This window comes from Triticum aestivum, chromosome 4D (genome assembly GCF_018294505.1).
Source record: "Triticum aestivum cultivar Chinese Spring chromosome 4D, IWGSC CS RefSeq v2.1, whole genome shotgun sequence".
Taxonomy (NCBI): Eukaryota; Viridiplantae; Streptophyta; class Magnoliopsida; order Poales; family Poaceae; genus Triticum; species Triticum aestivum.
Window position 1 is genome coordinate 22,751,901 of NC_057805.1, and position 26,028 is coordinate 22,777,928.

Consider the following 26,028-nt stretch of genomic DNA (forward strand, 5'->3'; position numbering starts at 1 on the left):
TCATAATCCAAGGTGCATAAGGCTTCAACTCAAATGGTGACATGGCGACATTAGCCAGAGTCCTCATGAAGAAATCTTGGAAGTTGATGGGAATGCCATGAATGATATTGAAAAGCAGATTCTTCATGATGCCAACGACTTCTTCTTCATTTGAGTCGTGGCCCTTGATTGGACTCAATGTCTTTGTCAGAATGCGATAGACAGTCCGAGGCACATACAACAATTCCTTCACAAGGAATTTTGTTCTTGAGGTCTGACCTGGCTTCAAAGGCTTCATCAGCACTTGCATGTAGTGATCGGTTAGCTCAGGTTCATTGTAGACGCAACAAGCACCTTCAAGGGGCGGACTGAGAGGTAAGGCACGAAGCAATTCAGTAGCTGGTGCCTTGTAGTGAGTATTTTCAGACATCCAGTCCAGCACCCATGAATTCACATCTTCAGAATTTCCGGTGATGTGCAGTGTTGCATAGAATTGAAGAATAAGTTCTTCATTCCAATCACATATGTCAGTGCAGAAATTTAACAGTCCAGCGTCGTGAAGAACACTGAGGACAGGCACGAAGCACGGCAGAGACTCCATGTCCACGTGAGGAATGTGCTCATGATCGAAGACTTTGTCTTTGTCGAACAACACTAAGGAATAGAAATTTGCCTGGCTGGCAGTCCAGAAACGCCTCTTCCTTATGCGAGCAGAGTCATAAGGGTTGTAATCAGTGAAGAATACATGCTCGCCAAAGAAGGCATCAGTCTTGAATTTTTGCTTCCTGGAGAATGGATCCTTTGGTTTGGGCAGAGGAGTATCAGTGAGTTGCATCACAACCTCAGGAATCGCAATCTCGGGTTCTTCAGGCTGAGGAATTTCTAGTTCCTCTTCAGTGGCAGCCTGGTTCTTGAATTCTTCATTTTCAGTTTCTTCAGCACTAGCGGCTGGAATGTCTTCATGAGCTTCATCAGATCCCATTTGAACTGTAGTGACTGGGGACTGAGGAATTTGCTGCAGTGGAGTGAAGAGTGGAGAATTGGGGTGTTGACTTTCCCAAAAGTCATCATTCATCACAGGTGTGGTACAACCAATGTCCACATCTTCATCTTCAATTTCTTCAACGCCGGCCTCTTCAGCAGTAAACTGAGGCACATGCGAGGAAACAACTGGGGTTGAAGGGATTTCATCCACTTCAATTTCTTCATCCATCTGCTCTGACGTAGCAGCAGAAGGAGTTTCTTCATCAGATCCGCTAGGGATCACATATTCTTCACCAAAAGGAACAAGGTCCTTTGATGGCATGATTGAGATTGGAACAACATCAATCAGGTTAGCAAAAGAGCTGGTCATAGGCTTCGTTTTCTTCGGAGCAGAAGAATCTAAAGAAGCTGATGCTTTCCTTTTCTTCACTGCTGCACGCTCTGCAGCCTTGGTCTTCTTCACATCTGATGTAGATGGAAGGATTAGAGTTGGAGTAGGCGCAGGTGGAGCAGAGGAATTTGGTGCAGTTTCTTCAGGCACAACTGATGCAGTTGCCCTGACCTCTTCATTTTCTTCAGGCGCACCACAAGTGGGTGCCCTTGGAATTTCATCAGCAACTGGAATGCAGTCATCAGCCCTGGAACTCACATTATCTTCAGCAGCCTGATTGTCATCAGTGGTGCTGGCATGTTCTTCAGTTTGCTGAGAAGATGCTTCAGCTGGAGTGACTTCAATATGCACAGGGGCAGCGACACTTGAAGTGAGTGTCTTCGTCAGATTGACGAACCTGACCTTGGCTCCTTTCCAATCAGCATAGTAAGCGTTGAAATCATCGCTGAGGACTTTGATTTCAGACTGGAGATTTACAAGTTCATCAGTTGTCATAGAGACAAACATTGTTCTTCAGGAACTTCTCCTTCCTGTACTATGCTTTCTTGAGTTGCCTGGCCTTCTCATATTTCCATTTTTCTTCACTGATGAAATGGGTCAGCATGTGACTTTGGCCAGGTGTCAACTTGAAATCAGGCATAGGAGTGTTTGGGTCCTTGTGCCAGAGATCAATATAGTCGAGGATCAGCTTTGGATCCAAAAGCAGTGGCACTTCTGTGCCCTTGGCTCTAGCGGCCCTGACTTGCCTGTCTCTGATGATTTCAGCAAGTTCTTCATCATCAGCTTCGTCTTCATCAGACGGTACTTGGAAGGCGACCTGCTTCTTCCGAGGACTTGGGCGAGAGCCTCGTTCAGCAGTGGTCTTAGTCTTCAGCAGAGAGGGTCCTGTTGAAGAATATGGTGCAGCTGAGGAACTAGCTGAAGCTCCTGAGGCAATAGAGATGCCTGTAGTCCTTTGGCACGTGGCAAGATGCACAGGCGCTGAGGATTTTGTCGGAACAGCTGAGGACTTTGGAGGAGCAGGAGCGGCTTGAGGAAATTGGCCGTGAGGGCATTGAAGAAGAGGCACTTGGCTTGTGCACAGGCTTTTTTGCCATGGATTTCTTCGGCCTTACAGAGGCCTCAGCAGCAGCAGCAGTGGAATCTTCGTTGAATTTCCTCACTGCATCTTTTGCCTGTTTGGCCAACTTGGCTTGGCGCTTGGCCCATTCTTCAGGAAAATCCTCACCGCGCTTGATGCTAGTGGGATCTGCCTCTTGGCCAGGTGCCAATGGAGGTCTTGAGCATGGAGGAGTAACAGCGAATTTCTCCATGTATTTTGGAGTCACATACCTGTACTCCCTCCACTCTTTTGCCCATCTCCTTTCTATCCTCTGAATGCGCACCTTGCGCTGATTTTTATCTTCCTCAGGGGGTGTGCAGTACCCTGCATAAATGTCCTTAGGGATTTCAAAGGCAGTATTGACCTCAGGTTTCTTTCCTCCTTTTTGTGGCCTCTTTTCATTAGCCATTTTGTTTAGTTGAGGAATTTGAACAATTGAACTCTCTGAAGAAGTATGCAATTTTTCTTCAAGGAACGCTGCAAATGAGTTAAGTTGATGAGAACCTAGTGATTCAGCAGCGGACATGAGTACCTGTGAACAAAGTATAGTTGCGAGGAATTTGGAGAGGTCATATGCATTCTCAGAAGGTTTTTCAATAAGAACAAGTTTGAGGAATTTGACCAGATGAGTCTTGAAGAATTTCACTAAGCGTTCTTTGTCTTAGGTTCCAGAGTTGTATAGATCGAAGATCCACACAATTGAGGAATCTTGAAGAAAAGTGATGCTTAGAGAAACGAATCAAGAGCAGCTGACATGTGAGGTGTTTAGTGTGTGAGGATTTGAAGAAAAACACCTTTGAAGATTTTGTAGTAAACATTTGAATCAAAGTGGGCAGTAAAAGTAACTTTTAATTACCCCGAACGAAGAACACGACGAACTGGGATGTGGAGAAGTGAAGCTCGTCTGTGCAGATCTTCCACGCCCTAACTTGGCGGAGGAAGACGGCTACGGCGGCGGCGGAGTGAAGATTTCCGCGGCCGGCGTGAGTACGGCGGCGACGAGGTCGAGGCAGTGAAGCTCTTCCTCACCGACGACGATGATGTAGCGGCGGCGCTAGGGTTTGAGAAGCTCGAGCTTGGAGAGAGGTCGAGCAGAGTAAAAGAAGTGAGGAAGGGGAGAGGGTATTTATAGCCACGGTGAAAAACGGTTCGCCCGAAGAAATTGGACGAACGTGCCACTGACCCTTCTCATTCGCATGACATGTGTCACCCACGTACTGAGAAGTGGAGATTGTGTTAGATCGTGGGTGAATAGATAAGTATATCGTGGGAAGCGGAATGGTTTGAGCGGCAAAGCCGAAAATTTGGATAAGATAAGTTAAAAGTTCCGTTCGCAAATTCTTTAGCTGACAAGGACACAGTGAAGATTTTGAACGAGTTTCAAATAGAACGCACATGAAGAATTTGTGAATAGATTGGGTTGAGTATAGCATAGAGGGGGAAGGGTCCTATCACATTCACTTAGCAGAAATAGCAACTTGAAGAATTAGCCATAAGTGAATGCTGTAGAGGACATAAACTCATATATATATATAGCCAATGAAGAGAAACGACGGAAACAGTGAAGATTTTGCAAAGTTGAAGAATATGAACAACTGAGGAATTTCAAAACTGAGGAAAAACTCAAATTGAAGATTTTCAACTTTTGTGGTGGCGTGACCCACCGTATAAGAATGATGATTTCAGACACCGCGTACAATTGTCGCAGGGTTCTGAGAATCAAATTCTTCATTAAATTCTTCACACTTAGAGTGTTATCCTTCATTGATTGAAGAAAAATGTTTCTTCATGTGTTGCACATCTAAGTCATCAATTTTGCATAAGTGTTAGGATGAGTGTCCTTTTCAAAGAACATTCGAAGATTCTAGGATATTTAGCTCACACCGCAACTTGCTAAATCTCTTCTCATCCAAGGGCTTTGTGAAGATATCGGCTAGCTGTTCTTCAGTCTTCACATGCTCAATAGAAATGTCGCCCTTCAACACATGATCGCGAAGAAAATGATGACGAATCTGAATGTGCTTTGTCTTTGAGTGCTGAACTGGGTTGTGAGCAATCTTGATGACACTCTCATTGTCACAGAAGAGAGGCACATTCTTCACGTTGACGCCGTAGTCCTTGAGAGTTTGCTTCATCCACAGCAATTGAGCACAGCAAGAACCAGCAGCAATGTACTCAGCTTCAGTAGTAGACAGTGATACGCAGTTCTGTTTCTTCGAGGACCAACAGACCAAAGATCGTCCGAGGAAATGACATGTACCAGATGTTGACTTGCGATCCACACAATCACCAGCATAGTCAGAGTCAGAATATCCAACGAGATCAAAAGCCGAGCCCTTGGGGTACCATAATCCTAGTGTTGGTGTGTGAGCTAGATATCGAAGAATATGCTTCACAGCCTTATGGTGTGATTCCTTCGGTGTAGCTTGAAATCGGGCACACATGCAAACACTAAGCATAATATCTGGCCTAGATGCACATAAGTACAATAAAGAACCAATCATGGAGCGGTATACCTTTTGATCGAAGTCAATACCATTTTCATCAGTGCACAGATGGCCATTTGTGGGCATAGGAATTTTGACGCCTTTGCAATCTTGCATGCCGAATTTCCTCAGTACATCCTTGAGGTATTTCTCCTGAGATATGAATATGCCATTGCGTTGTTGACGAATTTGAAGACCTAAGAAGAATTTCAACTCTCCCATCATAGACATTTGATATTCTTCACTCATCATATAGGCAAATTCATCACTATAACGTTGGTCAGTACAACCAAAGATGATGTCATCAACATATATTTGGCATACAAACAATTCACCATCATATGATTTAGTGAAAAGAGTAGGGTCGAGTGAACCGGGTTTGAGGCCTTTCTTCGTGAGGAATTCCTTCAAAGTATCATACCACGCCCGAGGGGCCTGCTTGAGGCCATAGAGGGCCTTATTTAGTCTGAAGACTTTGTCAGGATGCTTAGGATCTTCAAAACCTGGGGGTTGAGCAACATATACTTCTTCCTCATGCTTACCATTGAGGAATGCACTTTTCACATCCATTTGATATAAAGTGATATCATGATGGTTAGCATAAGCAAGTAATATGCGAATAGCTTCAAGTCTAGCAACAGGTGCAAAAGTTTCATCGAAATCAATTCCTTCAACCTGTGTGTAGCCTTGAGCTACTAGCCACGCCTTATTCCTCACCACAAGGCCATTTTCATCTTGCTTGTTGCGGTAGATCCACTTTGTGCCAATGATATTGTGTTTGCGAGGATCTGGACGATTGACCAGTTCCCAAACGTTGTTGAGCTCGAACTGATGTAATTCTTCTTGCATGGCCTGAATCCACTCAGGCTCCAGAAATGCTTCATCTACCTTAGTGGGCTCTGAGATAGAGACAAAAGCATAGTGCCCACAAAAGTTAGATAAATGTGAAGCTTTTGAGCGTGTGAGAGGACCTGGTGCTTCAATGTCATCGATGATCTTCTCAACTTGCACTTCTTTTGCAACGCGAGGATGAGTAGGTTGTCGTCGAGGAATTTGATCAGCATTTTCTTCAGCACCATTTTCTTCAGCAATTTCTTCAGGTGCATTAGCTCGACGTTCTTCACGTTCTGGAATGAATTCTTCAGCAGATTCTTCGGTAGGAATGACATCCTCAGTAGCCTTGAACTTGATAGTTTCCTCAGGTGCTGGTTCATCTATCACAGAGGGTAGGTGCTCTCTTTGCGAGCCATTAGTTTCATCAAACCGCACATCTACAGTTTCAACAACCTTGTGAAGAACGGTGTTGAAGACTCTATAGGTGTGCGAGTCCTTTCCGTAACCAAGCATAAAACCTTCATGTGCTTTCGGTGCAAATTTAGCATTGTGATGAGGATCTCTAATCCAACATTTAGCACCGAAGACTTTGAAATAACTCACATTGGGTTTCTTGTCAGTGAGGAGTTCATAGGCAGTCTTCTTGAAGAATTTGTGAAGATATACCCTGTTGATGATGTGGCACGCAGTATAAATTGCCTCAATCCAGAAGTGACGAGGCGTCTTGTACTCATCAAGCATAGTGCGAGCCATCTCAACAAGAGTTCTGTTCTTGCGCTCCATGACGCCATTTTGCTGAGGAGTGTAAGGAGCAGATAACTCATGAGTAATACCAAGTTCATCAAGATAGTCATCAAGACCAGAATTCTTGAACTCAGTTCCATTGTCACTTCTGATGTGCTTGATCTTCACACCAAAGTTGGTTGAAGCCCTCGAGGAAAATCGTTTGAAGACTTCCTGCACTTCATGTTTGTAAGTAACAATGTGTACCCATGTGTAACGAGAGTAATCATCAACAATAACAAGCCCATAGAGAGATGCGTCATTTGTGACAGCTGAGTAATGGTTAGGACCAAAGAGGTCCATGTGAAGCAATTCGAATGGTCGAGTAGTGGTCATGATAGTCTTCGCTGGATGCTTAGCCTTGGTCATCTTTCCAGCTTCACAAGCTCCACATAGGTGATCCTTGAGGAATTTGACATTCTCAATGCCAATGACATGCTTCTTCTTCGCAAGCATGTGCAAATTCCTCATGCCTGCATGACCAAGTCGTCGATGCCATAGCCATCCTTCTGAAGCTTTTGCAAGTAGGCACACGGCTAGTTGCGGTCCTGTAGAGAAATCAACAATATACAAGTCTCCTCTCCTAAAGCCTTCGAAGACTTTGGAATTGTCAGCTTCCATAACCACAACACAACGATACTTGCCAAAGACAACTACCATATCAAGATCACAAAGCATTGAGACAGACATGAGGTTGTATCCTAAGGACTCGACAAGCATGACTTTGTCCATGTGTCGATCCTTTGTGATCGCAACCTTACCTAGACCCAATACCTGACTTTTGCCTTTGTCAGCGAAGATGATATGCTTCAGATGCGATGGTGATAAGGGAGCATCAATCAATAGATTCTTGTCACCAGTCATGTGATTTGTACATCCACTATCGAGGACCCACTCAGTGGCTTTGGGGTTGATCATCCTGCAGATGAATTAGTGCAGCTTACGAACTTCATATACTTCATCAGTGAAGAATATGACATCAATTCATCAGATCAATTTCATCAAGCAATAGAACAGATAAAGCAGTATGAGGACGTGAGAAATGAAAGTTCATTTCTTCATGATTAGTCTGCGTCCTTTCAGGCAAACTTCAGGTCTCGAGCAAATTCTTCAAACGTTCAAGTACGTCTGGAGACCTGACCCTGCAGAAGAGATTAATTCTTTTTCTTCACCACCCACATCTGAAGGGGTGGCAAAGAGTTCATCACTCTGTGAGCTCCATATGAGAAAGGTGGCATAGAAGCCAATCCATTTCGTTTCACATAAGAGAGTTAGGGTAAGCATATGAATAAGCAGAGAAATTCTTCGAGGACTTATGAACATAATGATTAGAAGAATAATGCTCATATTCATAGCCCTTGGCTCTTCCCTGCGAAACAGAGTTGTTAGCACGATGATGTTCATATGAGGACTTTGATCCTTTGAGGAATTGATCCATGTGAGGAATTTGGTCCGTATGAGGACTTGGATCCATATGAAGAATTTGATCTGGGGTTCCTATTCCTCACAGGTGGTGTCATGAGGACATTCACCTGAAGACTTTCAAGGCACCTTTTGGGAACCCAGATTTTCTTCATAGGAGTACCGTTCCTGCAGTTAGTGCCAACATATCTAGCAAATACTTCACCATTATGATTTTTGAACAGTTTATAGTTGGAGTCAAATGACTCATCAGAGGAATGAGAAGATTCACATGTAAAGCCAGATAAATTAGATGGATCAACTGGAGGTCCCTTTGCAGCAACCCATGAGGTTTTGGGGTACTGCTCAGGCTTCCAATATGTACCATCAGCATTGAGTTTCCTCTCAAAGGCAATACCCTCTTTCCTAGGGTTCCTGTTGAGGATCTGCTTTTCAAGCACATCACAAAGAGTCTGATGCCCTTTGAGGCTTTTGTACATGCCTGTCATGTACAATTCCTTCAGCCCTGCATCGTTAGTGATACTAGCAATGTCCTCAGATGAGGAATTAATGATAGCAGAGACAGTTGAGGAATTTGTAGCATTAGAAGCATTTGAACATTCAGGTGAAGAATTAGCAGATTCACGTTCAATGCATTTCAAACATGGAGGAACAAATTCTTCCTGAGCAGCGCTGATTTGTTGAGCAAGTAATGAATCGCGCTCCTTCTGAAGATCTTCATAACTCACTTTTAGCTTCTCAAGATCTTGCTTTCTTTGAAGAAATTCATAAGAAAGCTTCTCATGATCAGACAAAGAGTGTTATGATGACCTTGAAGGTTGTCAAACCTAGTCTGAAGTCTCTGAAGATTTTCAGTCAAGGTTTTAGTGCGATCCATTTCTTCACCCAACATATCATCACTTTTGTCTAGCATGTTTTGAACCTTTTCAAGGGCCCTTTGTTGTTTCACAGCAATCTTAGCAAGTTTAGAATAGCTAGGCTTAAGGTTTTCATCAGATTCATTTTCACTTGATTCAGATGAGGCATATTTGAGTACGTTGGCACCCTTTGCCATGAAGCAATAGGTGGGAGCGTAGTCATCATTGCCTTCATGAGCCTTGTTGGTGAGGTCATTTTCTTCAGAGTTGAAGATAGACTTGCTGACGAATGCAGTAGCGAGGGCTAGGCTCGCCACACCGGATTCGGAATCCTCAGATGCCTCCTCTTCCTCATTTTCTTCAGATTCAGCCTCAAAGTCCATTTCCTTGCCAATGAATGCCCGAGCCTTCTTGGATCTACTCTTCTTGTGAGATGAAGACTTTGAGGATTTTGATGATGAAGATTTTGAGGATTTCTTCTTTTTCTTGGTATCATCAGAACTGTAATCCTTGTATTTCTTCTTCTTTGATTCCTTTTCCCACTGAGGACAATCTTGAATGTAGTGTCCTGGTTTCTTGCATTTGTGACAAAGCCTCTTCTTGTAGTCACTGGATGAGGAATCATTGCTCCTTGAGGGTCTTCCAAAGCGACCACGTCTTGAGAGCTTCTGGAATTTCTTCACAAGCAGTGCTAGATCATGGCTCAGTTCTTCAGGATCACCAAGACTGCTTTCAGAGTCTTCATCTTCAGACTCAGAAACTGCCTTGGCCTTCAGTGCACGTGATCTGCCATAGCTCGAACCATAGAGATCTCTCTTTTCAGCAAGCTGGAACTCATGAGTGTTTAGCCTTTCGAGGATATCAGCGGGATCAAGTGACTTGTAATCAGCACACTCTTGTATCATCAAGGCCAGAGTATCAAACGAGGAATCAAGCGATCTCAGCAGTTTCTTCACCACCTCGTGGTCGGTGATGTCAGTGGCACCAAGTGCTTGAAGCTCATTTGAGATGTCAGTGAGGCGATCGAAGGTTTGTTGAACATTCTCATTGTCGAGTCTTTTGAAGCGGTTGAAGAGATTGCGAAGAACATCAACTCGAGAGTCACGCTGTGTTGAGACTCCTTCATTTACTTTGGACAGCCTATCCCAGATAAGCTTAGCAGTTTCCAAAGCACTCACTCTTCCATACTGTCCTTTGCTCATATGGCCACATATGATATTCTTCGCTTGAGAATCGAGTTGCTTGAATCTGTTCACATCGGCAGCGTTCAGTGAGGGTGAGACAGAGGGAACACCTTTTTCCACAACATACCAGAGATCGTTATCAATTGCCTCAAGATGCATTCGCATCTTATTCTTCCAGTAGGGGTAGTCCGTCCCATCGAAGGTAGGACACCCAGCAGAGACCTTGATCATACCTGCAGTCGACATAACTAAAACTCCAGGTGGTTAAACCAAAATCACACAGAACAAGGGAGTACCTTGCTCTGATACCAATTGAAAGTGCGTTATATCGACCAGAGGGTGGTGAATAGGCGATTTTTATAAATTCTTCACTGAGGAATTTGTGGGTGAGGAAATTCCTTAGTGAAGAACTACTTGCAGCGGAATAAGTACTCAAAAGTATGCATAGCAGAACACAAGCATAGTCATCATGATGAAATGAAAACAAGCACAGAGTACAGAAAGCGTAAACACAGGATAACACAGGATGAAGACAAACAGACTGAGGAAATTGAACTGAGGAAATTGAGAAAGTCTTCAGTCAAAGTCTTCAAACACAGATATGAACAATTGCACAACACAGGAATGAGGAAATGAAAGAGTGAGGAAATAGAACCAGTTGGCTTGGTGAAGACAATGATTTGGTAGACCAGTTCCAACTGCTGTCTCAGTTGTACATCTGGTTGGAGCGGCTAGGTATTTAAACCTGAGGACACCCAGTCCCGGACACACAGTCCTCACCGTATTCTCCTTGAACTAAGGTCACACAGACCTCGTCCAATCACTCGTGGTAAGTCTTCAGGTGACTTCCGAACCTTCACAAACTCGGTCACTCGGCGATCCACAATTTCCTCTTGGATTCTCTAGACCATGACGCCTAACCGTCTGTAAGAAGCACAGTCTTCAAAGGTAACAAGCGTCGGATCCACGCAGGATCAATCTCTTCAGTGATGCTCAATCACGTTGGGTTTGTAGGTGTTTGGGTTTGGGGGTTTTCCTCACTTGATGATTTTCGCTCAAAGTCCTCGGAGGATGGGATGCTCTCAAATGACAAGTGTCAGTTTCTCTCGGAGCAGCCAACCAGCTAGTGGTTGTAGGGGCGGCTATTTATAGCCTAGGGAGCAGCCCGCATGATAAGACATAAATGCCCTTCAATGATATGACCGTTAGGTGGGTAGATATTTTGGGACAGCTGGCGCATAGCACAGCAACGGTCGGAAATTTGAGGTTCAAATTCCTCAGGGCTATCATGTTCCTCATGGTGTAGGCAATCCGCACTGGCGAATTCCTAACTCCTCAGTCAGAACAAATTCCTCAGAGACCAGAAGAACTTCGTCTCTGTCACTGAAGAATATGACTGAACTGTATGAGATTTCCAATGGCTTCACTCGAAGGGATTGGTAGGTGTAGGATTTTGAGGTGAGCATCACATGGAAATTTTTCCTTAGTATTTCCTCGACCCCCTTTAACAGTACGGTGTTTCCTATGACTCAAGAAAGAGAAAATGACACTACGAAAACAAAGGTCTTCACGCTTCATATTCCTCAAATGAATACCAAGTCTTCAAGGTCACACCAATTTCTTCACTTCAAAGTCTTCAGAAAGTCTTCAGTAATCCAAAGTCTTCAGTTGAAGAACTTCATTTTTAGGGGTCGACTTTCTGTGTAATTATCAAACTCCTCATAGACTTATAGATCTGTGTACACTCACAAACGCATTAGTCCCTTGACCTATAAGTCTTCAATACACCAAAATCACTAAGGGGCACTAGATGCACTTACATAGATATAGGAGGAAGAAGTACGTCGGTGGAGCAACAGGGGGCCCACAAGGGTGGAGGGCGCGCCCCCTACCTCGTGGCTTCCTGGAAGCTTCTCTTACGTAGGGTCCAAGTCTCCTGGATCTTGTTCGTTCCAAAAATCACCTTCCCGAAGGTTTCATTTCGTTTGGACTCCGTTTGATATTATTTTTCTGTGAAACTCTGAAATAGGCAAAAAACAGCAATTCTGGGCTGGGCCTCCGGTTAGTAGGTTAGTCCCAAAAATAATATAAAAGTGAATAATAAAGCCCAATAATGTCCAAAACAGAAGATAATATAGCATGGAGCAATCAAAAATTATAGATACGTTGGAGACGTATCACAGACCGGGCTGACGCGTGGCGCTTGATGGGATGTGGGCATCTCCACTTCCCCACGCCGCCTCGGTAAGTGCCCGAGTTGACAACTGCCTGGCGCATGCAGAAAGGTCATCATTGCTTTGAGCATGAGAGGCCGGCGATTAGCCTTCCTCCGTCTATAAATGGGATCTTCATCCTCCCGCCTCTTGCTTCTCCTTCTTATTCGTTCCATCACTTTGCCAAAGCGTCCATGGCGCCAGTGAGGAGGTTCTACGCCATAGAGAAGGGAAAAACCCCTCAGGTGGAACCTGAGCTGCTCCCGCCGAAGAAAAGGCGAGGTTGCCCTTGCGATGCCACCGTGGCACTCGTGGCAACACGGCCCAGGCATGAACGCACTCCACCGGGCTTCCCGGTCCGCGCGTACGCTCGTGCGCCCAGCCCTATCCATAGGAGTGGCTGCGGAAGCTGCGAGGGACAGAGTCATGGAGGAGAACAAGCGATCACCGCATGTCTACCCCACCGACAGACCCATGTCGAAGGCACGGCCCGTGAGTTTGTGGTGTGGGATGCCGCCACGCACGTGGATCCGGCTCCCACTGTCGGTGTCAAAACCGGCAGATCTCCGGTAAGGGGTCCCGAACTGTGCATCTGAGGATCGAAGGTAACAGGAGACAGGGACACGATGTTTACCCAGGTTTGGGCCCTCTTGATGGAGGTAATACCCTACTTCCTGCCTGATTATCTTGGATGAATATGGGGTTTACAAGAGTTGATCTACCTCGAGATCGTAACGGCTAAACCCTAGATGTCTAGCATGTATGATTATGATTCTCCTTCCTACAGACTAAACACTCCGGTTTATATAGACACCGGAGGGACCTAGGGTTATATAGAGTCGGTTTACAAAGAAAGGAATCTTCACATACGAACGCCAAGCTTGCCATCCACGCAAAGGAGAGTCCCATCCGGACACGGGAGGAAGTCTTCTATCTTGTATCTTCACGGCCCATTAGTCCGGCCCACGTCACATAGCCCGGACGCCCGAGGACCCCTTAATCCAGGACTCCCTCACCCGTGGTCCCTGGCGAGGGAGATACCACCGAGGGGTCCTGTCGAGCTGGGGCTGCAGCACGACAGTTGCTGCAGCCAGGCTTCAGGAGCGAAAGTCGAGGTCATCGACTCTGGTGCCGTCTTCATGACTCGGGGATGGGGCGCGATCGCCCGCGCCTGCCGCCCGGACGGAGGTCACGCCATCCACTTCGAGTACGATGGGGCATCGACGCTCTTCTTGAAGGTCTTCGGAGAGGACGGCCGACGCGTGGAGCGCTGCCCCAGGGGAGGAGAACAAGGCAGCGGTTCTCCCACAGGCCAGCGAGGCGGCGAAGCCCCTCGCGGTGAACTTTCCCTTGGCCTCGCCCGCGACTCTTCTGATATCTGTAGCGTATCCTCCGGACCCGGCTCGAGTGACGATGACAGCTACAAGCCGCCGCGCCGCCGTGGCCGGGCCTAGGGGAGGCAAGGTGCCAGCCTAACGCTGCGGGCGATGTTGCTTGGGCCGTCGTTCCTCAGGAGACCCTTTTCATTTTGCTTTGTTCCTACGAAAAAACATGAAGGGCCGCACGGGGGTATGTAAAGGCCGTGATGCTTTTGTCTTAATGTTACTATTTCCAATCAATGTCGCGTTTGTGCTTCTCACTTTGGCATGACCCCCCTTTAATTCTCGTGGTAGCTTAGTGCTCTACGTCGACAGGACCCAGTCCCCAGGCAAGCTTCGGCCGTCGCTGGTAAGCCAGGTCATGATGCCGTGGTCAAGGCCAGGAGGTGAGTGGCCCGAGGTCCGGTAAGAGCCCCTGAGGCGCGATGCTCAAGAGGTCCCCTTTGGCGCACAAGCGGCCCCCGAAGGACTGAAAGGGAAGTTTTCCTTGCCCGAGTGAGACCACGAGGGACAGAATGCAGGTCATGAGGTTCAAACCTGCGCGCGCGAGGTGACTTATCTTAACGAGCCTGTGGTGGTTCCTTTGCTGCGTGGAAGAGCTTCTCATGCGACGTTAGGCCATGCCATTCTCCTGATGACGCCCTTGGACAAGACTCATGCCGACCCCATCTTTCTCGCTCGTCTGAATGCTCTACGTCCTCGGGTCCCAGCCCTCGAACGAGGCTCAGCCGCTGCTGGTATGCCAGGTTGCGATGCCGTGGTCAAGGCCAGGGGGTGAGGGCTCGAGAGCCAGTAGGAGCCCCTGAGGCGTGGTGCTCAAGGCCCCCCCTTTAACGTGCAAGCGACTTGCGCGAGAAATGAGTGGTTGGCTTCGAGAGGGTACCTAGGAGGGGTTGCGCCCCGAGGTGCTGGCGAGGCCGCTCGTGGTCCCGGCTCCGGAGGTTCCTGCGAGTTAGCCGAAGTAAGAAAACATAGCACACAGCCATGCTTGCTATCCTGCCGGTGATCTTTCCGCAAGATGACGAAGGCACTAAGGACCCGATGAGGTGACGTGCGCGGGGCCGGCCATGAGCCAGAGCTCGGTCTCTTAGGTTTATTAGTGCTGTAGGGATGGACCCAAGCACATGCGCTGTGCCAACAACCCCCGTTGCAGGATGAGCGAGAGGCGGGTTAGCAACGCGCGGAGGCCGCGAAGGGCAACTCCGTAGATAACGAGACGGCAGAAGTAATGTCAACAACCATGATAACTCGAGCATGCATAACTGGTCTGGCATACATGAATCAAAATGGTGCGGCTGCAGGGGCAGGCCCTAACAACTTGAGGATGATGCAGCCCGAGGGGCGCCCTCAACTGAACAAACGAAAAATTCACCTGGCACCGTCGTTATAGAAGTGTTGGAGTAGCTGAAGATGCATTCCACGGAGGTCATTCCTCATGAGTCGGCCGGCTCCAGAGTCCTGTGGGGGGGGGCTCTGGAGGTCCAGGAGGCTCGCGAGGGTCCGACACTTCCTCCGTCACGATTGCCTGACGCCTGGCCTCGTGCGCCGCCAGGACGCCCTGCATGTAGCGCCGGTGCGAGGCAACCATGTTCAGCATGCCGAACGGCATGCAGACATAGCTGCAGGGGTGGCCCCCACTCTGGCCGATGTGGGAAGGCCAGAAGAGCTCCTGAGAAGCGGCCCTGTTGAGGCTTGGGATATTGACACAGACGCGCAGCTCACCACCCACGTCAGGGGCAGCAGCTGTACTGAGTGGTGGGGGGCGGCGCTCGCCGCGCATGGCTCGTGCCTCCTGAAGCTCTTTGACGTCCCTAGTGATGAACTCCTGAGCGCCTGGCGCCTCATGCCCTGCGCCCTGCTCACGAAAGTGCGCATTGAAGCGCGCCTCCACAAGGAGCCCGAACGCCTCCCTCGTGACGCTTGTCAGGTCAGAGGCCCTCCAGATGAGAGCCCCCGAGCCTGTCCTGAGAGGGGCGCCGGGCGCGCCTTCCTATGCGAGAGGGAAGGGCGCCCAGAAGTGGGCGCGGGGCCTGAGGCATGATCATCGGGCGCCCAGTCCCCTGATGTCCCTTGTGGAGGAGCTGCTTCTTTTTCTTGGGGACGGCCTCAGGAGTACGGATGGCACCCTTGTCATCTGAGCTCTCGAACGCTGCGGCCTGGTAGGCGCGTTCGAGGGAGCACACCGCATCCTTCTCGTTGTAAGCGACCGTGATGATGCCGCCACTTCCTGTCAGTCACCACCATGAACTCGGCGAGGGCCGGATACTCGAGAATGGCGTTGTACGGGAGGCGAATGTGGGCGACGTCGAAGTTGATGAGCTCGCTGTGGTAGTTGTCACGCTTGCCAAAGGTGACAGTGAGACAAATCTGCCCTATGGGGACGGTGGAGCCATCAGTCACTCTTGAGAAGGACTTGGTGTGAAGGAGCTGGTCGTAGGGCACCTGGAGCGTCTCGAACGTCTCGACGGAGAGAACGTTGAGCCCCGCGCCACCGTCGATGAGTGTCTTGGTGACGAGGACGTTGCGGATGGTCGGCGAGCAGAGCATCGGGAGCGCGCCAGCGGCAACTGAACACTTGAGCTGGTCCATAGAGTTAAAGGTGCTGGCATACTTGGACCACCTGAGGGGACGCTGTCGGTGTCAAAATCGGCCGATCTCGGGTAGGGGGTCCCGAACTATGCGTCTGAGGATCAAAGGTAATAGGAGGCGGGGGACACGATGTTTACCCAGGTTCGGGCCCTCTTAATGGAGGTAATACCCTACTTCCTGCTTGATTGACTTTGATGAGTATAGGGGTTACAAGAGTTGATCTACCTCGAGATCGTAATGGCTAAACCCTAGATGTCTAGCATGTATGATTTTGTTAGCCTCTACGGACTAAACCCTCCGGCTTATATAGACACCGGGGGGGGCTAGGGTTTTACAAAGTCGGTTTACAAAGAAAGGAAACTACACATCCGGACGCCAAGCTTGCCATCCACGCAAAGGAGAGTCCCATCCGGACACGGGGGAAAGCCTTCTATCTTGTATCTTTGCGGCCCATCATCTAGCCCATGTTACATAGCCCGGACGCCCGGGGACCCCATAATTCAGGACTTCCTCAGTAGCCCCCGAACTTGCCTTTAATGACGACGTAGTATTCGGCTTTGCAAGGCGGGTTCTTCATTATAATCCGGACCGATGACAATCTGATGATAATCTTGATGACTTTTACGATTCCCCCTGTCGATGCTTCGATCTCCGCGCGCTGAGTGAATATGAACGGTCATGCTATTTTTTGCAAATAAGCCCTTCGCCATGCTCAGATGGTATCTATATAAGAAGACATAGATCTTCAAATGGCATCTCATATCGCGCAGAAAGAAAATCGCCAAGTCCAGTCACGAGCAAAGCCCTCCACCATGACCAGCGCCCCAGGATCTTCTTCGCGCCCCATGGCCCTCAGGAGGGCGATTGGCAGAGTTGCTCCATGCCTCATCTTCAGTTAAGCCGGCTCCAGACGCAAGGCTACCTCCCCCTCACGTATCTAGTCTCTGTTCGAGCGGGATTGTATTCAGCACGCAATGATGCGATGGCTGGGAATTTCCCCAAGCCCAATAAGGAGGAGAGGGTGTGCTTCGTCCCATTCCTGTTGCGGGGCCTCGGATTTCCAATCCATCCCTTTCTCAGGGGATTATTGGAATTTTACGGCATCCAACTACACATCCTTACCCCAGGTTCGATTTTGCACATCTCAGGCTTTGTTGCCCTCTGCGAGCTATTTTTGGGCATTGAGACCCACTTTGAATTATGGAGGAAGTTCTTCTGCCTCGTTCCCCGCCACCGAGGAGGTTCCATATTTGAGGTGGGTGGCGCCGAAGTATGGCGCATAGACGGATCCGGATACCCCGTAGGAACACCTAAAGAGGTATACCCGCACTGGTCTTCGGAGTGGTTCTAAATGGATGATGTTCTGCTGCCAGATCCAGTCAGACGCGGTCTTCCTGAATTTTCCAGCGCTCCTCTAAAGAAGCGCCTCAATTGGCGTCCCTGAAGTCCCAAATAAGAGGACAATGCGGAGACACAAAGATTGGTGAGCAAGGTCAGGCTGTTGGCCCACTCCGAACTCTCAATAGTTGAAGTCATGGCGATCGCAATAAAGAGGTGTGTGTGCAGCCTCTTCAATCCAGAGTAACTCCTTTGTGGTGCCACAACGGAGAAGACGATGCGTCCCATTACAGACGGTAGGGTCCGGATACCCCAACCGAACTGGCCTCCATTTTGGCCGATCTGTACAAGGGTGAAAAAGAAGTTTTTCTCCGGTTAAACTGTCGGGAGGCCTATTCCATGTACACCCCTGTTGAATGGGTAAGATCTTGATTCATCTGTGCTTATTTTACTGCATTGCAGATACTAATCGAATGTACTTTTTATTGCCACCAACTAGTCATGGAGGAGGATGATCGAGGACGTCCATTGTCCTGCTCCCCAGCCGGACGATCATAATCGCGACAAAGATCCTGGCTTTTGTGAGGATCCAGATATATATATATATAGAATTTGACGATGGGGTATTCTATCAAGCGAGCCTTGACGGTTCGGAAGTGGCCATCATTGCCGAGTACCCTCGCGTTTACCCATTCTACATCGTGAGTATCCAGAGGCTTCCTAAGAAGAGATCCTCATTTGTATCCTTTCCTGTTGTACTAATCCGGGGTTTATCAGGATCGGCGCTCCAGGGACCGTAACTCCTTGAGGGCAACCCCCACGCGAGGCTGTCGTTCAAAACGAAAAAGGACCGGGAGTACTACGGAGACCTCACATTCTTCCAAGAGGTACGTATACTTAATGCATGCCTAGGCATGAGTCTGGATTGTTTAAGAGTTTCCCCTTTTTTATTCTTAGGAGGAGTACGCGGCAAATGGTGGGGAAACGGCCGATTAGCGAAATGTTCGCTAATCCAGTGCCGGGCTCGTCAGCTAGGACGCAAGTGAATACCGCGCCTATTCCGACTCCTCATGAGGATTCGGATGACGTGTCGGTCACGAATTCCGAAGTGGAAAGCGTGATGAATCACCGTTGCTTGAAGTAAGCTATACGTGCTCCGGCCTTGTCCGAACAAGAATTCACCGCACTGAGTTCGACAGATGCCTATATCCGAGCCGCTCGAGACGGCCTTGCCGGAGTTATACAACTGTTCTTAAAGAAAATACAGGTAAAGTTTGACACAATTTTGCATGGACATATGCCAGTAGGCCCCGAGACTTGAAGCAGTTGGCCCAACTGATTTAAGGGTCGTTATATCTTCAGGTACTGAAGGAGAAAACTAACATATTGTCCAAGGAGCTTGAAGAATGTCAGACTGAACTATCTGTTTTCACCGCAAAACTAGAAGATTTGAAGAAATCCAAGAAGGCATCTGATGGTAAGCACAAAAGTGTCCGGAAAATAGGATACTGTACCAACAATGATTGCTAAATATGCTTTGTACTGCGGCAGGATCGACAGATCAGTTGGAGGAGCAACTAAAAGCTGCTCAGGCAGACAAACAACACGCTGAAGGGCAAGAAGCCGCTGGTCAACGTATATTAACACGGACCATTGATGAGAAGAACAAGCTACATGATGCAAACATCAAGCAAGCCGAAGAGCTAAATGACGTACTAGCCCAACTGTCGGATGCCTTGAAGGAGAACAGAAAGCTGAAAGGCGTCATATTCAGTATGTCCTTTATCCTGACTTTCATATGGTCCCCTGAGGGAAAGTTTTACGAAATTGTTCCTGTAGGTTTGTTAACTGGGCGACCCGAGGGAGAAGTGTCCGGATTTCAAGGCGACTTGCTGCAAGAGCTATCCCAGGTGCACGAGCGAGCTTGGAAAGCCATGAGGAACATGGCTAAGGCTTTGTGGCCATCCGATTCTTCTCCTGAAATTATGGAGGAGCCCGTGAATTTATTCAAGGGAGCTCGACACCGCTTTGAATAATGGAAGGTATCAGCATGTTTAGAAGGCGCACGAGAAGCCTGGGCCATGGTGAAAACGCGGCATACCGGACTTTATCCGAATCATATGGCCTGGGTCGGACCTCGAGGACCAGATAGACAAGAAATTCCGGTTTGCTTGGTGTACGACCAAGTAAAGACAGCCGCCAAATTTTCACAATAGGAATGCAAACTAGACAACCTTATAGATGGCACAGATGAAGAGTAGGCGTTTGATTCCATGTAACAATGTACTTTATCACCAAACTTATCTCCGGCCAAACTTGAAAAGATTGTCATGGCAGACATTCCGCTTCAACCTCCGAAACCCAAGGGTTGGAGTGTTTCCGAATACTACAGATGTGGTAAACACCAAGTATGTTCGGAAACCAGGCAATCCAGTCATAGTGCTTGAACAGACAAACTATATTCGGGGAGTTATGTTATATTAATTTTTAACGTAAGAAACATCTTCCAGGGAGAATAGTTCCATTAAGGGTCCTCCCCCTGGGTCAGCATGCATTATTTATGCATGCCTAAGCTGTGATGCTAAAAAATCACAGGAAGCTGTATATTTTGGGAGTTTATATTGCAACGAAGGTAGTTAGTCATTTTTCTGCCGACCAATTATTCTCTTAAGAACACTAGCTTTCGGCTTCACCCGTCTGAGGTACATGTCTGGATAACCCGGTTGTAACAATCGCAGAGGTGCTCCCTTTATGCCCTAGCCGAACAAGCGGGAACGTAGGGCATAAGCACAGGAGCCAGGCAACCCATCTTGGCAAACACTTAAGTCATAGAGGTGCATATGATGGCGAAGAAAGGACGTATATGAGCAGATGACGCATATATATGGTGAGCTCTATGCTTAAAATAATAATAAGCTTCTATTGAGAGAAGCCCCCAATTATGGTGGGGTGTGTACATTTAAAGATGTATACCCCTCAAGTGTGCGGCTTACCCGAACACACGCTAGAAATCGTCTAAAAATGGGAAAAATTGAAAAATTGAAAAAGGAGAAAAAAGGAACGAACAAAGGTATATGTCCGTACTTAGGCGTAGAATCTTCGGAGCCGAGCAGCGTTCCATGGGTTCGACTCTAAGCGATTATCCGATGCGTTGCGAAGGCGATAGGCTCCTCCCGTGAGAACTTCATCGATAATGAAGGGACCTTCCCATTTTGGTTTGAGTTTGTCCTTTTTCTTCTCTGGGAGGCGTAAAACGAGCTCACCGACGTTATAAGTCTTTGCCCGCACTTATCTGCTTTGGTATCTTCGAGCTTGTTGTTGGTAGAATGTGGAACGGGCTTTTGTGACATCGCGCTCCTCCTCCAGGCCGTCTAGATCATCCTGCCATTCGATCTCGGCTTCTCTCTCTTCATACATGCGCACTCGAGGTGATTCATGAATAATGTCACAGGGCAAGACAACATCTGCGCCGTACACCATAAAGAAGGGTGTGTATCTGGCCATGCGATTAAGCGTGGTCCACAGCCCCCAGAGTACAGAATCGAGTTCCTCAACCTAGTGCTTATCTGATTCCCGTAGGGATCGCACCAGTCTGGGTTTGATGCCGCTCATTATCAGGTCGTAAGCCCGTTCAACCTGACCGTTTGTTTGAGGGTGATATATGGAGGCGTAATCGAGCTTGATGCCCAGATTAGCGCACCAATTTTTCACCTCCTCAGCTGTGAAGTTAGAGCTGTTGTCAGTAATACTGCTATGTGGGACACCATAACGGTGTACAACACCGGAGAAAAAATCTATCATCGGTCTGGCCTCAGCCGTTTCTACTGGTTTGGCTTCTATCCACTTAGTGAATTTATCCACCATAACTAGTAAATATTTCTTCTTATGGCTTCCCCCTTTAAGGGGTCCGACCATGTCTAGCCCCCAGACCGTGAAGGGCCAGGTAATGGGGATTGTTCTTAGGTCTGTGGGCGGCATATGGCTTTGATTGGCAAAAAGCTGGCATCCGACACAACGCTGTACAAGGGCATGTGCATCTGCTCGGGCCGTGGGCCAGAAGAAACCTGTACGGAAGGCCTTGCTCACGAGGGCCCGAGCTGCGGCGTGATGGCTGCCGAGGCCAACATGTATTTCGGCCAAGAGTTGCCGCCCTCCTCTTCGGAGATACATCTTTGAAGAACTCCAGTAGTGCTTTTCTTGTAGAGTTCTCCTTCGTGAATTTTGTAGGCCTTAGAACGTCGAACTATGCGACGGGCCTCGTTCTAGTCATCAGGGAGCTCCTGCCTATTAAGGTAGTCCAAGAAGGGTTCGGTCCATGGAGCGATTACCGCCATGATATATTACATGGGCTGAAGGCGTTGGTTCGGTGCCCGAGCCCCCGATGATATCTGAATCGTGTTCGGCATTCGGGGGCGTGATCGGCGACGGACTGGTATTTCCGCTCTCGTCCTGCCATACCACGGATGGCTTGAAAAGCCTTTCCACAAAGGTGTTAGGCGGGATGGGGTCGCGCTTAGCGCCCATTTGAGCAAGGATGTCCGCTGCTTGATTACTGTCTCGAGCCCCTCAAACCGAGCTGATATTTTGAGTACGGCGTTGCGGTAGGCCGCCATCTTTGGATCTTTTGCATCGAATTCTACATTTATTTGGGATATCGCGAGTTTCGAAACCCCACGCACCTCAAGGCGTTGTATGCCCATAGAAACGGCCATCCGGAGACCATGCAGTAGTGCCTCATATTCGATCGCGTTATTGGAGTTCGTATACATGATTTGCAATACATAACAGACTGTGTCCCCTGTAGGGGATGTTAGGATGACAGTAGGCCCCAGTCCGGCTAACATTTTGGAGCCGTCGAAGTACATCACCCAGTTGGAGTAAGTGTTGTAATCTTTAGGGAGTTCAGCTTCTGTCCATTCGGCGACAAAGTGTGCCAACACCTAAGATTTAATAGTTCGGCGTGGCTTGTATGTTATTTCAAATGGTAAGAGCTCGATAGCCCATTTGGCAATGCGGCCGGTGGCGTCTCTATTGTTTATGATGTCATTGAGCGGTACCTCGGAGGCCACCGTGATCGAGCACTCTTGAAAGTAGTGCCGCAACTTCCGAGATGCCATGAAAACCGCATACGCTATCTTTTGATAGTGCGGGTATCGGGATTTGCATGGTGTGAGGACCGTCGATACATAGTATACTGGTTTTTGGAGTGGGAATTTGTGTCCCTCTTCCTCTCGTTCAACGACGAGCACCGCGCTCACCACCTGGTGAGTTGCAGCTATGTAGAATAGCATATGTTCACCATGTTGGGTGCAGCAAGGATTGGGTTGTTTGCTAACAAAGTTTTTATTTCTTCCAACCCGGCTGTTGCCGCGTCTGTCCACTCAAAGTGGTCGGTACGTCGGAGCAGGCGATAAAGCGGCAGTGCCTTCTCTCCCAATCTGGAGATAAAGCGGCTTAAGGCTGCCATGCAGCCAACTAGTTTTTGGACCTGCTTTAGGTCTGTTGGGGTTGCCAATTGTGACAGGGCTCGGATTTTAGCCGGGTTTGCTTCGATTCCTCTATTGGAAACGATAAACCCTAGCAGTTTTCTGGCTGGAACACCGAAAACACATTTTTCTGGATTGAGCCGTATGTCATATGTTTGGAGGTTGTCGAATGTGAGGTGTAAGTCGTCCACCAATGATTCGACATGTTTAGTCTTGATGACCACATCGTCTACGTATGCCTCCACCGTTTTGCCAATTTGTTTTTCCAGACATGTTTGAATCATGCGTTGGTAAGTGGCGCTGGCGTTTTTGAGTCCGAAAGGCATAGTGTTGAAGCAGAAAGGCCCATACGGAGTAATGAATGCCGTTGCGGCCTGATCAGATTCCTTCATCTTAATTTGATGGTATCCGGAGTATGAGTCGAGGAAGCACAGTGAATCGTGTCCTGCAGTTACATCAATGATTTGGTCGATGCGGGGCAGTGGGAAGGGGTCCTTAGGGCAGGCCTTGTTGAGGTCTTTGAAATCGACACAAAGGCGCCAGGATTTGTCCTTCTTTGGCACCATGACCATGTTTGCTAGCGAGTCCAGGTGTTTGATCTCTCTGATGAACCCGGCTTCAAGTAGTTTGGCTAGCTCCTCCCCCATAGCTTGTCGCTTGGGTTCGGAAAATCACTGCAGCGTTTGCTTAACTGGCTTGAACCCCTTTATTATGTTGAGGTTGTGTTCGGCCAGTCTGCGTGGGATTCCTGGCATATCCGAAGGGTGCCAGGCAAAGATATCCCAATTCTTGCGCATGAATGCTCTTAGAGCGGCATCGACCGTCGGATCCAGTTGTGCTCCAATGGCTGCTGTTTTATTAGGATCCATCGGGTGAACTTGAAATTTGACTATTTCGTCTGCTGGCTTGAAAGAAGTGGACTTAGGCCTCTTATCGGGGATTACGTCGTGTCTATCCACTATGGAACACAGAGTGGTGAGCTCCTCGGCCGAAAGTGCCTTGAAAGATGCCTCGAGGGCCAAGGATGCGGTTTTGTTTTCGGCGCGGAGTGCTATGTCTGGATCACTGGTGATAGTGATAACTCCGTTGGGCCCGGGAATTTTGAGCTTCATGTACCCGTAATGGGGTATGGCTTGAAAGCGTGTGAATGCGTCTCGCCCCAACAGGGCATGATATTCGCTGTTGAAAGGTGCCACGTGGAAGAGCAACTCTTCGGACCTGTAGTTCTACGGCGTGATGAATACCACATCAAGTTTAATTTTCCCCGAGCATATCGTGCTTCTCGACTGGGGATAATGCCTCGAAAGGTTGTACTGCTTTGCTTGATGCGACTCTTGTCCATCTGCATTTTATGAAGTGTGTCCTCGTAGATGAGGTTTAGTCCGCTGCCATCGTCCATGAGCACTTTAGTGAGTCTGAAGCCATCTATAATTGGGTTTAAGACCAAGGCGGCAGGTGCTCGGACCAATGTGGATCTTGGTTTGTCATCGGCATTAAAAGTTATTGCCATGTCATTCCAAGGATTTATTGTGGCTACTTGGTTAACTTCGGCGAGGTCGCGGAGCGCCCTTTTGCGCCGATTGTTTTAAGAAAAGGTCTCGAAGACCGTGAAGACGTTGAGGTCGTGGTCCTCCATAGAGTACACCTCCGGGGTGATATTTGAGAGGATGGCGTCGCCGCTCTTAGCCACCTGCCGAAGTACCCAACATGCCCGAAGGCTATGTGTTGGTTCCGTATTCGGCGTAGTGTGTATTGGACAGGGCCTGTCAAGCAATGCGTCTAGGACGGTTCTATGACCTATGGATTTGATACTTTTGTCAATGAGGTGATGATCAGGTGGCCCGTGAGGGTGCATCCTTTTTGCCCGTCCGGCGGGTTGCTTGAAGGCAGGAGGATCCCATCGGGCTGTCTGAGCTTTCCAAGCGCTATCCATTGCGCAGTACTTCTGTACTATGTGTGCCAAATCTGCAAAGTGCAGTATGCGGCGGCGGTTGAGGGCATTGAGGATTCCCTCATCCGTACAGTTGCGGCAGAAAACTGAAACTGCGTCGTCGTCGCAGCAATCTTCAATCTTATTTTTGAGAAGGAGGAACCTGGCCAGAAGTGATGGACCATTTCCTGAGGTTGCTGTCGTACGTACATTAGGTCACATACATCTGGAGGACCTGAATTGTTTGGAGAATATTGCTTGTGGTGGGTGGGCGGGTTAAAATTCTACCCCTGACCCACAATTGTATCCGGAGTTTGAAAAGTTTGCGAGGCCACCGGCCTGGGATCCGGAGTGTCGTTGCGGCCGTTGGGTTCAATGCTCGGTGCTGTGTTCGGAGGACATGAGGTCTCTTCCCGAAGATGGGTATCCGGCTCGCAGGACTCGGATATCCGAACATAGCTTGTTTGCAACTTAGGGGGAGACGTATCCTCGGCTTGTTCCTCCATGACCGCTACCAGATGGGTGATCGTCGGGGACCTGACACTACAAAAAAAAAGACACATCCGTGACATTTTGGGCCAAACGAAAAATATTTCTGTCATACATATGACACTTCTATGACGATAATTGTGACAAAACCCGGTATCATCATAGATGTGATGGGCTCCTACTTCTATGACAAAAAATCATGACAGAAAATGGGCTTTTCGTCCTGGGCGGGCCGGAGACGCAGCTGCATGACATTCTTTGGGCCGTCCATGACGGAAAAAACCGTGGTAGAAGCGAGGGCGAGGAAAATTTCGACGAGTTCCCAGTTACGGTGGGAGGTCGGGGGCCGAGCGATGCGTGTTTATCTCATACACGTACGCGCGTGTGTGCGAGGTGTTGGCTCTAACTAAACCCGAGCGAGGAGTTGGGCTCTAACTGAACCCGAGCGATTGCACTGCAGGCTACGCGTTACTGAACCCGAGCGATCGATCGATGGCTGTTAACTAAACCCGATCGAGCGATTCCTTTGCTACTGCTGCTAACTGAAGCCGATCGATGCTGCCTCTGGGATGAACAGTGAGC